This window comes from Ammospiza caudacuta, chromosome 7, assembly GCF_027887145.1.
Source record: "Ammospiza caudacuta isolate bAmmCau1 chromosome 7, bAmmCau1.pri, whole genome shotgun sequence".
NCBI lineage: Eukaryota > Metazoa > Chordata > Aves > Passeriformes > Passerellidae > Ammospiza > Ammospiza caudacuta.
In genome coordinates this window covers 24,928,457-24,944,600 of record NC_080599.1, presented here as the reverse complement: position 1 = coordinate 24,944,600, position 16,144 = coordinate 24,928,457, and the positions used below count along the sequence as shown (strand labels likewise).

Genomic DNA, 16,144 nt, shown 5'->3' with positions numbered 1-16,144 from the left:
GGACTCAGCCATGGCTTGTAGCTTTTCTTCTCAGTCCACTCTGCCCTTTAGGCTACTTATTGAATCCCTGTTTGCCAGCCTGAGATGTTGAGACCTGAGACTTGATCTGATAAAGGCTGTGTACAGGTTTAAGTTTGCACATGGCACACAGTCCCTTGCTGTGATGCTGATAAATGCCCTGGGTAGAGCGCAAATGATGACTCCACCCATGTCACTTCTACTACTCAAAGCCATCCTTCAACTAGTTATAAACTTAGAATGTTGTTTGTTGGGTTTTTGTTTGTTTGGGATTCTTTTTGTGTATAAAATGCATGAAAAAATCCCCAAATTTTCCATTACTGTTATAGTCACCTGTTTTTGTTTTATGTTCTTGCAAGCAGTGTTTTTATGGCCCCCTGAAAGACTGATTTACATAAAATTTAACAGTGTTTACCTTCTAATGTAGGAGATACAGTTGAGATCACAACAAGTAAACTGCTTTTATTGTTATAGGTTTTCTTTTTGTCACTTAAAACTCTAACTTAAAACTGTGCTTTAACTTAAAGCTGAGTATATTCCTGAGGGAGGTGAGGAGTGGGAGTGGTTCTGGGCTTTGCAAATGGCTGTGCCAGAGAAGAAATCACCAGTGGGCAGTGTCCCTCCCAAAAGGAGATGTGCACCTCTCCCCAGGAGGAGGTAGAACAGCTCACACAAGTGTTCTCTGTATCATTTAGTGTCAGAATGAGCTGTGCTAAAGCATAAGAGGCTAAAAAAGAAAGTCATGCAAGCCTAACTGGTACTGAGAAACAAACGTGCAGCCTAGAAGAAAATGTTCTTGGCTTTCTTGGTGCTAACTCAGTAAGGAGCAGAACTCAGCCTGTGCTTTGCATCCAATTCTGCACCTTGAAAGGCAGAGGCACCTTCTGCTGGTGACCTGAACAGGACCACAGCACCCAATGCTCACCTGCCACTCCTTCCCTGGGTTTTCAGACCATATATTGTCTGTGTTTAGAGAAGTGCCATAATAAAAGGGGCAGGGGTTCTGGTGAACTGGACCTTCAGGCACACAAATAAAAGTTGATCTTGGGAGCTGGATTTGATGATCCTTGTGGGTATTGCATGATTCTGTGATCTTCACTGATTTATCTTATTCTAGCACAGGCACATGGGCTATGATTGCAATCCCAGCACGAAGCACTCTCCAGGCTGAAACCCCAGTGTATGACTTTGGCAGTATCTGTGCTGCATCCAAATGTTGAACAGCTAACAACTAAAGTCCCTGCTTAGTCTTTCCTCTCTCAGCCCTTGTCTGAAATTAACAGACAGTTTTGCTAAACTGTTAATCTGGAATTAGAACCTCAGGATTGGATGCTCTGCCACAGACATTTTCTTCTTGTTTATACAGTTCCAAAATGTGGGTGGTTTACTGGAGGGTTTATCTACCTATTTTGTCTTATCTTTCCTAATTGCAAGCTCAGGTATAAACAGAATAATTGAATCTGCAGAGTAAAGAAACAAGCGCTGCACACAGAACTGGGATCAGTAAAGATTGCCTGAAAATTCCCAGATGTATCTGTAGGTTTCTCCTACAGCTGGGCTTGCTTTGTGTCCCAGGATTTTGATGTAGGCTCTGCTCTCTGATGATGAAGTTGTAAAACAGAAAACTCTGGAGAATTATTCAGCCTTAAGTGACGCAGAATAATCTTTGACTCTTTTAAAGTATTTCATTCTCCTTTTTGCCCTCTGAACAGGTGTAGTGTTGGGTGAGGTGAATGAGAGCAGTTCCTACTTCCAAGGGCATTATTTATTCAGAGATAATTTTTTATTGGTTAAAATGCATTCTCTTATATGCCCAGAATTTGAAGTCCATGTTTTTCTGTATTGCAGATTAACATCCATTTCCATTTTAATAACGACAGTGAATGCAACAAGCAGGGCCAGACTGTGCAAAACAAATGTCTGCTAATTTGTAGTCTTTTAAATATGTAAAGCTAGTCTTTGATGTTAATACACCATTAAAAAGGAGCTGGGAAGTTCACAAGTCTGTTCCTGTGTCACTTGTCAAGCAGCAGAGCAGCTCAAAGAGCAGCTTGCTGGTTTGCAGCATCAAACTCACCTCAATGACTTTGGCATTCTATAAAAATTTTGGTACCTGACATCCTAAAATTTTATAGAACATGCAAAATCTATGGGAGGAAGCTGCATCTGCAGGGCTCATGCCTTTCTGTGTCCTTCATGCTTTCTCCAGCAGCAACAGCAATGTGAGCCATGACTTGGCTTCTCCAGCAGTCCTGGGGAACGGAGGAATAACCACATCACACTGACAGTCAGAGTCCATGCACATGCAAGACCATACTTTCCAACCCTGAGGATTATGTTTACAAAAATCCTTGAATATCAACACAGTTAGGAAATTGTTCAATGTTTTGGGACTACAACATTTGAAGGGGAAATGAATTTGTCATAGTGAGCTTTACTATAGCCAGGGTCGAGGTGATAACAATTAATAAAAATCCTTAAACTGTTTCTGGCAGCAGCTTGTGCAACATTTTAGTTTTCCTTCTGAACTCCTGTTAATTGGGAAAAATGTGCAGCAATTTCACTTATTCTTTTATAAGGTGAGCCATGACTGCTCTCATTTCTCCCATTTCTGAAGGGAAGAGCTTCACTGAAGTATCAGGAAATCATCAGAAAATAAACAGGGTAACTTAGGCATTTGAAACAGTTTTCAGCTTGAAACATGGACAGTTGTGCTGTTAGCAGCTACCTGATCCAAGAAATGGTCTATTTTTCACCCATAACAAGTAGGACACAGGTACAATACATATACTTTGGGCATAAACAATGAACTGCATTCCCATTTTTAGGGGAAGACAGAGTCTCATTAGCATTGCTGTATTGATATAACTCAGACAACATGCAAGGCATGCACACACTGATTGCACTGCAGTACTGTGATGAAAGCCAAATCTTTTTTCCCCTCATAAATAGGCCAAATTGATGCTCCTACACCACTGTTTTACCTGCTATCTTAAGAGGCTTGTTCTTTTCTTTTGGCACAGAGGTGGAGCTGCTTTCAAAAGAAAACAACCAGGTACAAGTCATTGACTTTCCATACTCAAATATATTCCTCATCTTTCATCTTTCCAAGAGTTTTGAGGGGCTTATTATTATAAAAATAATGAAAATTTCATCTTTGTGAATATTTGTCTTTGCCTACTTTTAGTCCATGACTCTCCCAGATCTGAGTCAATTCATCCCCACAGCAGCAGGAGAACTGAACAAGGAAAGCCAATTTCTGTTCTCATGTACAAAAAAAGTCAGGATGAAATTTGTCCTCCTCCTGCAGGAACAGCCCCCCAGCACTTGGTTTTGATATTAAACCCGTAATTTATTTGTGAGTTAACCAACTAATACCTGGTTTGAGCATCACTAGGCAGGGACAGAGCACAGGCCCAGCGGATGGTACTCTTAATACCAAAATTGTCCTAGATATCAGAAATTGTTTACACTGTTTATCATTTTTCAGCTTCTAAAAATAGCTCTCCAGTATGCACTGTCTCATCTCAGAAATGAGTAAAACAAACACCAGAAATCAGGGAAATAACTATTTTCTGCTTTTAAACATATTGTTGACTATACGAGAATGGCAGACAAAGACTCCATCAACAAATTTGTGCATAAGGAAATGGATTTTCATGTAAATAATTATTATGAATGTTAACTAGCTGCACACATCATCAGGAAAACATCAGGAAGGTTTGTTTGTGGAAGCTAAACAAAATATGTTTGCTTCCTGCTGTTCTTTTATGGGTATTTTTATTGGAAGCAGAGTTTATAGAGGCATAGCAATTATATATGTTTCACTGTAAAAGCACCACTTTTCTTTGGAAACAGTATCAGGCTCTCTGCAGAAAAACAAAGTTGGCCAAACTTCACAGTTATCAACCTAGAGTTGAAAATATTCCCTCTTCTGGAATGTCTTGATGTTGTTTATGTGCACCTTTCTGGTAGTGATTTCAAGTGCAGCAAAAAATAATTAATTGCTAGAAAGTTGAAGTAGAAATTACTTCAAATGGGATCTTGCCAAGGATTTGGCAAACAAACTGTTATTTATTTCAGCATTTTCATCCTGGTGAAGGAAAAATGTCCTTAGATGAAAACTTATCTGCCTGGTTTATTGGATGATACTAAAACTGTAAGTGATGAAAAGGATGTAAGCTTGCTGGAGTCTTTCTAGTTCACATGGTAGCACTTCCTGGCAGGAATAGTCTGAGACAGCTTTTATAACCCAATCTTCAAACAGGCCTCACCTCCATCTCCAGTTTTTCTGTTGTTTTCATGAAAAACTCTGCCTCTGTGAACAGAAGAACACAGGTTTCCAGTGAAAGTTTGGGTGCATGGTGCCATAGAGCTGATAGGCATTGCATTCCTGTGAAAACAACTTCCATGCTAAGGAAGAGAAGCACTCTGCTGTTCTCCTACTGAGTGGGGCATGGACACCAAAGGCACAGGGGGCTGTGTCTGAGAGCCACATAAATATCCCAGAGGCAGGTCCCAAGAGGATGGTGCCAGACTCTTTTCGGTGGTGCTCAGTGACAGGACAAGGAGCAATGGACAAGAACTAAAACACAAGAAGTTTACAACATGGAACCATGGAATATCCAGAGCTGGAAAAACCCACATGGTCATCCAATGAAGCCCCTGTGCCTGTTCAGACACCCCAACAATCCCACCCTGTGCATCCCTGGGAGCATTGTCCAAACCCTCCTGGAGCTCTGGCAGCCTTGGGGCTGCGCCCATTCCCTGGGGAGCCTGGGCAGTGCCAGCACCCTCTGGGGAAGAACCTTTCCTGATCTCCAGCCTGACCCTGCCCTGGCACAGCTCCAGCTGCTCCCTGGGTCCTGTCCATGGACACAGATATTGGAGCTTACCCTCCACTTCGATGGGGAAGAACTTCTTTGCACGGAGGGTGGCAGAACCCTGGAACAGCTGTCCAGGGAAGGTGTGGCATCTCCAACTCTGAAATATCCCAAACCCACCTGTTTCACCTGCTCCGGGTTACCCTGCCTTGGGGGAATTTGAACTGCACCATCTCCAGAGGTCCCTCATTCCCCCACCGATTCCATTATTCCGCATTTGTGTGTTATGACCTCACCGGGCACCTGCTTCCTCCCCGCTCAGAGCCCCTGCCCCGCGACGCCGCGGATGTGAGTGCGGGAGGAGCCGTGCCGGTACTCCAGGGTGCGAGTGCGAGATGAGCGGTGCCGGTACCCGGGGTCCGAGTGCGGAATGAGCACTCCCGGTACCGTGGGAATCTGTGTGCGGGATGAGCACTCCCGGTACCCGGAGTCCGAGTGCGGGATGAGCACTCCCGGTACCGTGGGATCTGTGTGCGGGATGAGCACTCCCGGTACCCGGAGTCCGTGTGCGGGATGAGTACCCCCGGTACCCCGGGATCCGAGCGCGGGATGGGCACTCCCGGTACCCCGCAGCCCGCGGGCGGCTCCTCCCCACGGTGACGGCTCCGCCCCGCCCCGCCCCGCCCGCTCCGCCCCGCCCGCTCCCCGAGAGGCCGCTCGGCTCGGCTCGGCTCGGCTCCGCTCCCCGCCGCCGCCGCACACCGCCCGGGAGGCGCAGCCGCCCGCGCCCGCCGCCCGCTCCGGCCCGGCGGAGCCGCTCCGAGCGCGGCTGCCGAGGTGAGCGCCCGGGGCCGGGGCAGCGCGGGTCAGGGGCGGGGTGGAGCCCCCCATCCTCCGCTCCCCCGCTCCCCTTTCCATTCCCTTATTTCTCGTATGCCGACCCCCCTGCCCGCCGCCTCCGGGCGATGTTTTATTCATGGCCCGGCGGGCTTTGTGCGGAGCGGGCTCGCCGGGAGCGCCGGACCCGCGGCCGCGGCAGGGAAATGGCTGCGGGTGGGCGGCTCGGAGCCCCCCCGGCGCTGCCGGGCCGTCGCCGTCGCCACCGGGGGGCTCGGCTGCGGCTGCACGGCCGGGGCGGGAGCGAGCCCTGCCAGCCGCTCTCCGGCGGGTTTGTACGTATAGCTGCGTGTCCATATCCGTGTCTATTTACGTTCTTTTTCGATGCTCGGCAGCAGAGTATTGCAACACCGGGCGCACCGTGCGCCGGGCGGCACTTACACCATCGCCGAGTTAACTGTAGATGTCAGACTGTGCTTGCTCTGGGGTGATGTCAGATTGGTAATAACGCGCAGAAATGGGGATTCGGTGCGGGCAGAGCGTGATGGAGCCGGCGCGGACAGAGCCGGTGGAGCCGCTCCGCTCCCGGCGCACGGCCTGCTGCGGGGGCAGTGCCCCGGTGCGGGCGGAGCGTGGGGGCACGGCGATAATTGGCAATTATTTGTGGGGAGCTGCGGACTCGGAGGAGCAGATATTTATGCCTGGAGCGGAGATACTTGGCTGGTTTTGCCTTACAAAGGTATTCAGGCGTGTTTTGGTTAGAGAGTCGGCTGATGCCTGTCTTGTCTGCCAGTTGTGCCATAAGGCAGCCTCCTCGGCTATCATCAGTCCAGAGGAGGAATTCTGTTGTGTGCTGTGGAAAGCTGGCTGTGATCAATAGGCAGTGTAATGTTAGCTCCTGATACCGCCTCTTGATTTCTCCCAAGCTGATCATGGACCAGTGAACTAAAGCTGAGAGATGCTGAAACACATCCCTTACCTTAGTCAGTTCCCCATTCGCTTGCCCTTCGCTTTCCCTACACCCTGATTGCTTGGATTTTTATGGGAAGATTCTGATTCTGGGCCTGTTCAAAGAAATCCGTGTGTTTTGATTTTGCTTGTCTAACTTGCTGTTTAATAATGGCTGTGAGGCTGAAGATCCCCGTGCCCAGGGGCTGTAGGGGTATTTGTCCTTCCGTACAAGCGAAGTTAACCAATACTGCTTGATGCTGTTTAACCTTGTATTATCTTAGGTGTCATATGATGAGACAGCTTGATTTGTTTAAGGCTTTGTGATGATGCAATGCAATAATAATTATAAATCTTCTCATTGTCTGAAGAATCTTTAAATACTACTCTGTCTTGGGAGGTACTTCATGTGTGTTTATTCCCAAGAGGCATGGGCATGGACGAGCAGATGATATTAATCACGTTCATTTCGGGGTGGGAGCAGTTTGGCACAGGTGCTTTAAGTTGTAATTTATGGGTGTGATGTCATGTGCTAGATAAGCTTTCATAGGATCTTGCCGTGTAAATTACAGCCTTTGTTTATGTACGTGCAATTTCATGTTTTGGAAATCCACGCTGTATGGTTTGCTCGAGAGCCTGCGCTGAGCTGTGAGCGAGCTCCAGCAGAATGTGCTTCAGTTGTGCAGTGGAACTCAGGGCTTGGGAACATTTTGCTTTGCTTTGTGCTCCCAGCCCGCTCCAGGTGTGAATGTGCCCCGTGGCATCTGCGTGCTGTGATGTGTCTGGTGGTTGGCTGTGAAAGCAGTGGCCAGGTACTTGGTTTGTTTTGTTCTTTCTCCATGATCTGGTCTGGTCCGTTTTTGAGAAGAAGCAGGGTGCTGAAATTACTGACTTCAACTAATGTGTGCTGGAGAGAGCAGCTTGGTTATTTCAGGCTGCTGTGGTTTGTTATGCAATCAGATTAACAAAGGTTGAAATGATCATTCAGCCTTGGGTAAACACGATCTATAGAACAGCGTGGATTAGGGCAGCTGTTTACATCGGGCAGATCTGCTGCACTTAGCGTGTTGCAAATACTGGGTGGAAACACAATGAGTGGACACAGTAATGTACTAAACAAATTTTCAGCAATCTCTTTGGGATTATGATGTACTTACTATCGATTGTCAGTGCTCCAAGAGCTTCTGCAGCGCCTTAGGTGCTGCCTGCACGCATGGGCAAACTTACTTTTGGCTTCATTTAGTTGACAACTCAAGGCCTCGTGGAAATCTTTGTGCACAGCCGCTGGTGCCTGGGGTGCTGTGCAGCCTCTGGGCTACTGCAGTCCAGGGCTTGGGTCAAGCAAGCTGACTGATGCTCAACTGGAAGCTTCCTGAACTAAACAAAAAATACAATTCCAGCCATGTTTGCTGAAGCTGGCAGCCCCTCAACTGGTCCATTATTAGTTGGCTGTTTCTTGTCACTGTTGTGGCGGTGGCATTGCTGCAGGAGAGGTTCTCAGGGCTTGTCTCCCTGAATCTGCTCAGCAAGCAGGCAATGACACGCAGGCATTGCCACCGTGCTGGAGGTGGCAGGAGCTGAGAGGGAAGGGGCAGGCTGGGATGTGGGGAAGTATCCAGAGTGTGGGGAGGAGAGGGAGGTGTTGGTCAGCACAGACCTCTCCATAGGTGTGTGCTGGGTCCCCCATCTGCAGCTGCACCATGGTGGGCTCGCCTGGGCTCTGCTGCTCCAGGAGGGCAACTTGTTCTGAAAATATAGGGTGTGATGGCATCAAATGTTTGGGGGAAGGGAGGAGTAAGCAACTCCTGCAGTCAGTTTTCCAGAGGCCTTTGTGTTGGTGTGGAGCCTGAGCCTTCCAATCTTCCCCTCATTCAGGGAAAGGTAAGGGACCCTCGAGGATCCTGCTTTTCCATCCTCTAATCTAGCAGGGGATGAAACAGGGCTACATTTTGAATACATGCCCAAAAATACTCCAGAGTTTATTATTATTGTTATTTATTTCCTTGCTGGCTGTGTTTAATTCTATATAACCAGGTATGTAATTGCAAAGGGATTTCACAGGCACTTGCAAATGTCTATCACAGTGCCGCTGGCTACTCTATGTGCTGCATAACATTTGTGATAAATGTACCCAGGCACATTTTGGGTACACTGGAATCCAAAGAGGTACTTCAGGGAATAGGTAATGCTATTAAGGCTGTGTTGTAGGATGTTCAGAGGAGGCAGTGTGCAATGTGATATGCAGTCAGTCATGTTAAGGCTATTTCTTTTACTGGTACAAGTTTACTTCAGCTCTGATTTATTAACAGGTTGCTCTCCTGTCATCTTCAATCTTGTGAATGAAGTAAGAGCAGTTAGTCTCTGTCAGACTAGAGGTCCGTCTGGCTCGGTAGCTCCTCTGATGGGACCACTCCCAGGTGCATAGAAAAACTGGAACAGTGCAGTTCTCCTCCTGCTAAACCCTTGTAGCAGTCACCACCCTAGGAGACCTTTGGGGTGGCAGCTCCAGGGAGGAATTAAACTATGTTTAATAGCTACTGATGGATTGTCTTCTCTAAAAAAAAGTCTTAATTAGTTTTGAAAAACTTCATGACATTAGTGTTCAGAACCTCCTGTGCTGGGGAACCCAGTCTGAAAAGGATTTTTTGTTTTCATTTTACAGTTTCATCTGAATTCTAGAAGAATATATTTCTTTTTATATTTTCACACAGAAATTAACTCTATGTAGGGATGCTAAGTGATCTTAGAAGGTGAGTGAAGATGACTGCTTTATATTTGTGGTGAGGTATAATCCCAGCCCTGTTTGCAGTCACACTTCATGCACAGGTACCATTATGGCTGTCAGATTTAGGTGACTGCATGCAAAAAATGTTCAAATACAAGACGTGATTTCTGCAGCTGTGCATCCTTGACATAGATTGGGGTGAGTCTCAGCTCAGAAATACTCAGATGACAAAAGAGTTGCTGCAAGCAACATTGTTGGAAGATTTACCAAAGTAAATCTTAGCAAGGGATCTGGTGCCACGTTTTAGGACATGAGTGAGAATGCAGAGAACAGAATTCAACAGTTGTTTTAAAGAGCTTGAAGCTAAGTAATACAGATTCCACTAAGTGCTGCATGATGCAGAAAAAGCAGTAACTCAGTCTCTGAACTGTTCTATAGATTGGCTTCCACCGCACCATCCTCTAACATTTCAAGAATAGATGGGTGGTAACAAAGTTGTGGTTTAAATTCCACTTTTTCTTTGTGTGGCACAGAAGCAGGATCGTTTGGCTGTTAATTGACCTACAGTATTTATTTTTGTGCTTGTGGTTCAGGAGTCTGTCTGGGTTGCAGGAGTCCTCTGGGTCACAGACTTCTGGATACTGGTGGTAAAGTTGTGTTTGGCTTATTAAAATGAGCTCTTCAAATGTTGGTAATTTATTCAGAATCATACAAAGGGTATCCTGAGCTGGAAGGGACCCATCAGGAGCATGGAGTCCAACCCTGTCCCTGCACAGATACCCCTCCAGTCCCTGTGCATCCCTGGGAGCGTTATTAAAACACTCCTGGAGCTCTGGCAGCCTTGGGGCTGTGCCCATTCCCTCAGAAGCTTGGGCAGTGCCCTTATTGTGGTGGCTTCTGAAATCCTGTTGATAAAAAAGGGTAGAATTTTCATGTTTCTAAAACAAATATAAATTCTTGGTCTTGTCATTTCTACTACTTTTCCACCCTTAAGCCTGTAAACTTATGATTAAAGTGGGTGGAATTTCAGCCTGATGGTTTACAGGGTGGGATAATAGTAGAGACTGACCAGACAAATGTTTTGTTTTAAAAATAGAGAGGCTTACATAATGATGCTATACACAACAACAGTGTATGGATATGGATAAGATCTCTGGAGCTGTGTTAATCCAACAGCATCCCTTGCCTACATGTCTGCTGTTGCTTGCTTCAAAGGAAGGTAATTCTGGAGAGAAGAGATGCCAGTGCCAAGTGATTTAACTGCAGTGTTGATCCAGTCCTGAGCAGACTTCAGGCAAGGCTCTGGGTTAGAAGTTTGGAGAAACAGGTTTTTAAACCATTGTGAGCTCCTAATTTGTCACCTGAATGAGAGAAAATGATTCTTCCTCTTTTTTTTGTGGAGCCCTGTCTGTCTCTTGGTGTTTTGAGTTGTTTACAGAGATTCATGTCTTAATGTGTGGCATGTGGTTAGGAAATCTGAGGCCCTGTTTTGGAGAATAAAAAAAACCAAACCAGTGAATGTGTCTGAAAGCATCAGAATGGGCTTACAGACTTTCCTCTTGCTATGAAAGTGGCCTCAGTTTCTTCTCCTTCTGTTTCTGTATCTCTAGGAGAAAGGCACGGGCTTTATCTGTCAAGTTTGGAAAAAGATAAAGAGCAAGTTCACTTGAGATATGTATTTAATAGGGAAAATTTCCCAGGATCTATATATACAGGTGGGCATTTTCTGAAAAGTGTGTTAGGTGTTGAGGCCATAAAAATGTTCCTGCTAACCAAAATTCTAGCCCTGAATGTATCTATAAATACCATAGCCTTACCCATTTGGCTCTGTGAAATTATATGTAGCTGGAATAATTTCATACATCAGGACATAAAAGGACCTTGGTGAACTTGTGCTTTTATAATAAACAAGAAGTAGTTTATCTAGGTTGCCCAGTTTATTCACACAAAGACAGCTCTTTACTCGGGGAGGGGGAGGTACTACCTCTTAGACTTTCCTCCTTAGGATTTTTATCTCATCCTGTCCCAAGATTTTTTAAATAAAAGCAAAACAACTTTAATGTTTATTCATTTGGACAGACAGAGCTCTGCGTTTTGGAGTCATGGCTAATTAGATTTGTGGAGCCTGTGCAGTTTTGAATATTGGGCAGGGAGGTTGTTTTTGCAGGAAGACACCGAGGAAGGAACGCGTTGCTTGTGCTCCCTTCTTACAGTGGCAGCAGCACTTTCCATGCCCTGTGCACTTTCATGATGTCGGTGTGCTGTTCCTGGGGAAGCAGGTTGGTGAAGTTCACCTCTGTGTTTGAAGAATTCCTTTTAAATTGCTATTCAGTAAAGCTCTGAGTAGCAGACATTTGCACTTCTCCAGTGGAAAACAGTCTGAGGGAAGAATCGGCTGGTAAACCAAAACAAATGCTGTCTTTCTAAGGGCTGGCAACATTCTGCTTCAGCTTGGAGGGATGACTAAGATGTTTCTCTGCTCTGGCAATATCCACTTAAGATCCTGCTGCTTCATTTCATATACAGGCCTGCTCACTCCAGCTGCATCTTGAAGGGAGCACAGCTGACGTGCAGCAAATGCACTGCCAGGCTGACTGCAGTAAATGCACTGCCAATGTGCAGGAGCTGCTCTTTTGTTAGCAGTGCCTGTGCCCAGCTCCAGGGCGTTCTCTGAGCTAGGCTGTTTCAGGCTGTGGTTTGGGCTGCTGAGCATGGCCAGCCATGTGATGCTGAAGGACAGGCTGCTGCTCCTCTCCTCCCAGTGCAGCCTATGTGCGTGCAGTAGTTGTGGTCTGGTGGATGCCCAGGGGCTCAGCTTTCCCTTCTGAGCCTTTATTTTGTGCAGGAATCTGAAATAGCAGAGCTGAAGCTGCTGAATAAGCCAGACTGAATCCAGAGGAGCAGATCTGGCTCTCCCCTTCGTCTGCCACAGAAATGTGGAGAGGAGAAACTCCTGCGAGTACTTCAGGGAATTGTTTGATTAGTGCGTGAAGGGAAAGCCAGCCAGGGTTTTCTAATCCCATCTCTATTTTTTTTACCATTCGAAACTAATGGATAGAATTGTTTTTTCTTATGATTTATGTTATTAAATTGCTCCCTAGTTTTCAGGTGTGGGAGTCTATCAGCCAGGGCTGCTGAAATCAAAATCAAAACCTCATGATGAACAAGCTCCTGAGATGATCTCATTTAATAGTAAGAGGGAGCTGTATTCTTTCTGCTTTGGTCATGTTGGATAAGGTGTACCTTTGAGATTAAAAAGTCCTGATGCTCATGGGAGGAGGGGAGTGCTTCCTTCTTTTGTCTCCAGCATTGCAGCAGAGATGCTAATTAAGTACCAAACAAATTGGATTTGGGCAAGTTTGCCTTTGCTATGGCAGTGAAAATGTTTTGTTTGGTAGAGCTGCGCAAATTACACCGGCAGGCATTCACACAGAGATAAATCAGCCCGTGGCTGCCCCAAATCTTCCTGCTTCAGTCGGCAGGAACATGCCGGAGGAGCTTTGGGGATGGCAGGAGTCAGCGAGCATGTTCTGGAGCAGATTGCGTAGGGGCACAGCCCCGAGCAAAGACGTCACAGCGAGGAGTGACTGTGCTGCCAGCACAGAGAGCCTCTGTCAGCGGGACAGGCAGCTCCAAATGTGGGGCTGCTCTGCTGCTCTTCCCCAACAACAGGGCTCGGAGCTGGGTTTTCCTGCAACTACCATTCTGAGCTGTTTTGTGAAAAATCAGATATTAAAACGTGGAATAAGAGATGTCAGGCTCAGTAAAAACGTTTAGGAGAATAAGGAACGCTCAGCCTCGTGAAGCTGCATTTAGTTGTACATTTATTTGAGGATTTTTTACAAGCATAATGGAAAATTATGCACTCGACTCTTCTCAGAGTTGCTGTGGGATTCAGGGGACCTAATTTCCCTAAGACTATGAAAATCCCAGGCTTTGCCATGTAATTTTTGTTTGCCTTTACACTTCTGCGCTAGTCTTTGAGCCTTCTTTCATCCACAGCAAATGCTTGGGTGCCGCAACAGAAATGGTTTGAAAGTCAATGATTTGAGAGAAAAAGGGCTGGAGCTTCTTAGATGTCTGGGGACTGGATGAAGTAGGATTAATCTGGCATTAAGACAGAAATTTGTGAGAGAAGCGTGGTCAAGTGACTGGCTGGAGAGAGGGGGGATTCATGAAGTCGAAGTCACTTCTTCAGCCAAAGGGGGGATCAGGCTGATACATTTCTGATGGGGTGTTTTGCCTGGCCTTTCCCACAGACTCTGGGTAGCTGTCACATACTTTCTCTGCATTTATTTGGCATTCTGAGAGATCATGCCTTAACAAAAGACTCTCAGAGCGAGCAGCTTTCCAGAAGGTCATTGGAAATTTAATGCTACAGTGTAATGAGGTTTGTGAGTTACCTGTAACACAAATAACAGTGCTGACGAGTTGCTTTTCAATTATTAATTCTTGTACAGTAAGCTGTGGCCATTAAGATGGGTTGTCTATGCAAAGTGGTTCCATAAAATGCAAATTATTAGCTTCTATGTGGGTCAGAAAACATTGCATACTTGGTGTAACTTGTAGTTAAATAGTCTCCTTTGCTAAGCAAATAATTTAAGCACTGGTTACTCTCAGCATCGTCAAAAACATACATGAGTTCTTGCTGAGTGTAAATAAAAGGGTTTCAGCTTTGAATGATGACTGCAGGATTTGGCTTAAAAGCTATTTTTGGGCCACGGGCACAGCCCAAAGCCGGGGGACGTATGTGGCTCTGCTCCTGGAATGGCGTCAGGATGGAGGATGACTAAGTCACCCCTGCAACTTCCTGCTTGCTCCAGAAAGGTGGTGATTTATTGCAGCTCTGTGTCAGCAGTAAATCGCTGTCCACCCGCGCTGATTCAGCCACCCAACTTAGCTGGGAGTTAGGGCTGTGCCCTGGCTCCTTCCACCCAGCAGCTGCCGGGTGGGGACGAGGCCATCGCCCTTCCTGCCCCGTGTCCGTAGGGCCAACCAGACCCTGACTCCTGTCCTGGTGCAAATGCGGGACTGGTATAGTGTTCCTGCCCACTGAGGGAAGACTGGCTGGGCAAAGCCTCAGGGCCTTGGGTTTCTGAAGGTGCTGAGGTTGAAGCAGTAGCAAATGTGGCTCCTTCCCACCCCGCAGCTGCCGGGCTAGGGACAAGGCCATTGCCCTTCCTGTCCCATGTCTGTCAGGGCCAACCAGACCCTGATTCCTGTCCTGGTGCAGACATGGGATTGGGATGGTGTTCCTGCCGTGGGATTGGGATGGTGGTCTTGCCCAGTCAGGGAAGATTGGCTGGGCAAAGCCTCAGGGCTTTGGGCTTCTGAAGGTGCTGAGCTTGAAGCAATAGCAAATGTGGCTGCTTCCAGCCCAGCAGCTGCCAGGCTGGGGATGAGGCCATCACCCTTCCTGCCCTGTGTCTGAGCACCAGCCAGGCCCTGACTCCTGTCCTGGTGCAGATGTGGGATCGGGATGGTGTTCCTGCCCACTGAGGGAAGATTGGCTGGGCGAAGCCTCAGGGCTTTGAGCTTCTGAAGATGCTGAGCTTGAAGTGATAGCAAATGTGGCTCCCTCCCAGCTCCTTCCCACCCAGCAGCTGCCAGGCTGGGGATGATGCCATTGCCCTTCCTGCCCAGTGTCTGTGAGGGCCAGCCAGGCCCTGACTCCTGTCCTGGTGGAAATGCAGGATTGGGATGGCATTCCTGCCCAGTCAGGGAAGATCGGCCAGGCAGAGCCTCAGGGCTTTGGGCTTCTGAAGGTGCTGAGGTTGAAGCAATAGCAAATGTGGCAGAATCAGCACATAGCGATGTTGCTGCTTGGGAAAAAATTGTTCCAAACCCTTCCAGGCCCTGCCCTGGCTTTCCTTTGTAGGCAGAACAGGTTGGGCAGCAGCACAGGGCTAGGGAGGCTACACAAAACAAGGGGAGTTCACTGAAGATGTTCATTAGATGTATCATGTTGAGGGCTCATGTTTTTCTGAGGTTTACAATGCCTCTAGTGCATAAGGACAGATTTCTCTGCTCCTGTTGTAGATGAGTAAGGCAGGTAGTTGTTCTACTGCTGCCTTTTCCCTCCTACCTGCCCTCCAAAACAAACCCAAGGTGCAAACCCACACCAGTCTAAAGACCTGCTTTTGAAATAAAACACTTCATTTGAGGTACAGGAATGACCTGGCTGTGATGAAGACTGATGGCAATGCCTCCTCTCTTCTCTTCCACCCTGCTCTCCCAAGAGCTGCTGCTATCCTGGGAAAGCACATGAAGAACCCACTTGCTAGCTTTTGTCGTCACAGCCCTTATCTCCTTAGTGGAGTGTAAATAACCAGGATAATTGTTGTGTTCCTGTATGTTTTATGCCCTAAGCCAAATGCAGAAGAAACAACTCTTTTCTGGGGCGTTTTTGCATCATCCTGTGCTTTGAAAAGGCACAAACAGGCTGTTGTTGACCACAGTCAGTGTCAGCTGCTTCCCGAGCTGTCTCTGGCCAAGGCAAGTTTTGATGCAGTCCTGGGAAGAGGCAGAGGTGGGAGGGAAGATCCCAGGTGAATTAACTATGCCATAAGGATAAGGAAATTATCCCCCAAAATCACTGAGCTTTCCTAGAGTATGAGGTCAGCTCTGCTTTTGATCTTGGTTGTGACTGAATATCCTCAGGAATAAAAACTGCAGGTAAGAGTGGAGGCAGCTCTGAAGACTTTTGGTTTTCTGTTTCATAGTTGCTACCTGGTGAATGGTGCTGTCTGGTTTGCTGATGGATTCTTTTAATTGGTAACCTCTCTGCTTTCTT

General features: G+C 46.9%; 1 protein-coding gene across 1 annotated transcript in view; it reads left to right on the top strand.

Moving 5' to 3' along the window:
* Positions 1–5,550: 5,550 nt before the first annotated feature.
* The window catches only part of C7H1orf21 (chromosome 7 C1orf21 homolog), a 102,129-nt gene continuing 91,535 nt past the window's right edge, over positions 5,551–16,144 (top strand). The window contains exon 1 of the mRNA XM_058808658.1: positions 5,551–5,678. The gene's annotated coding sequence lies outside the window, so the exon portion shown is untranslated. The remainder of the gene's footprint in view (positions 5,679–16,144) is intronic.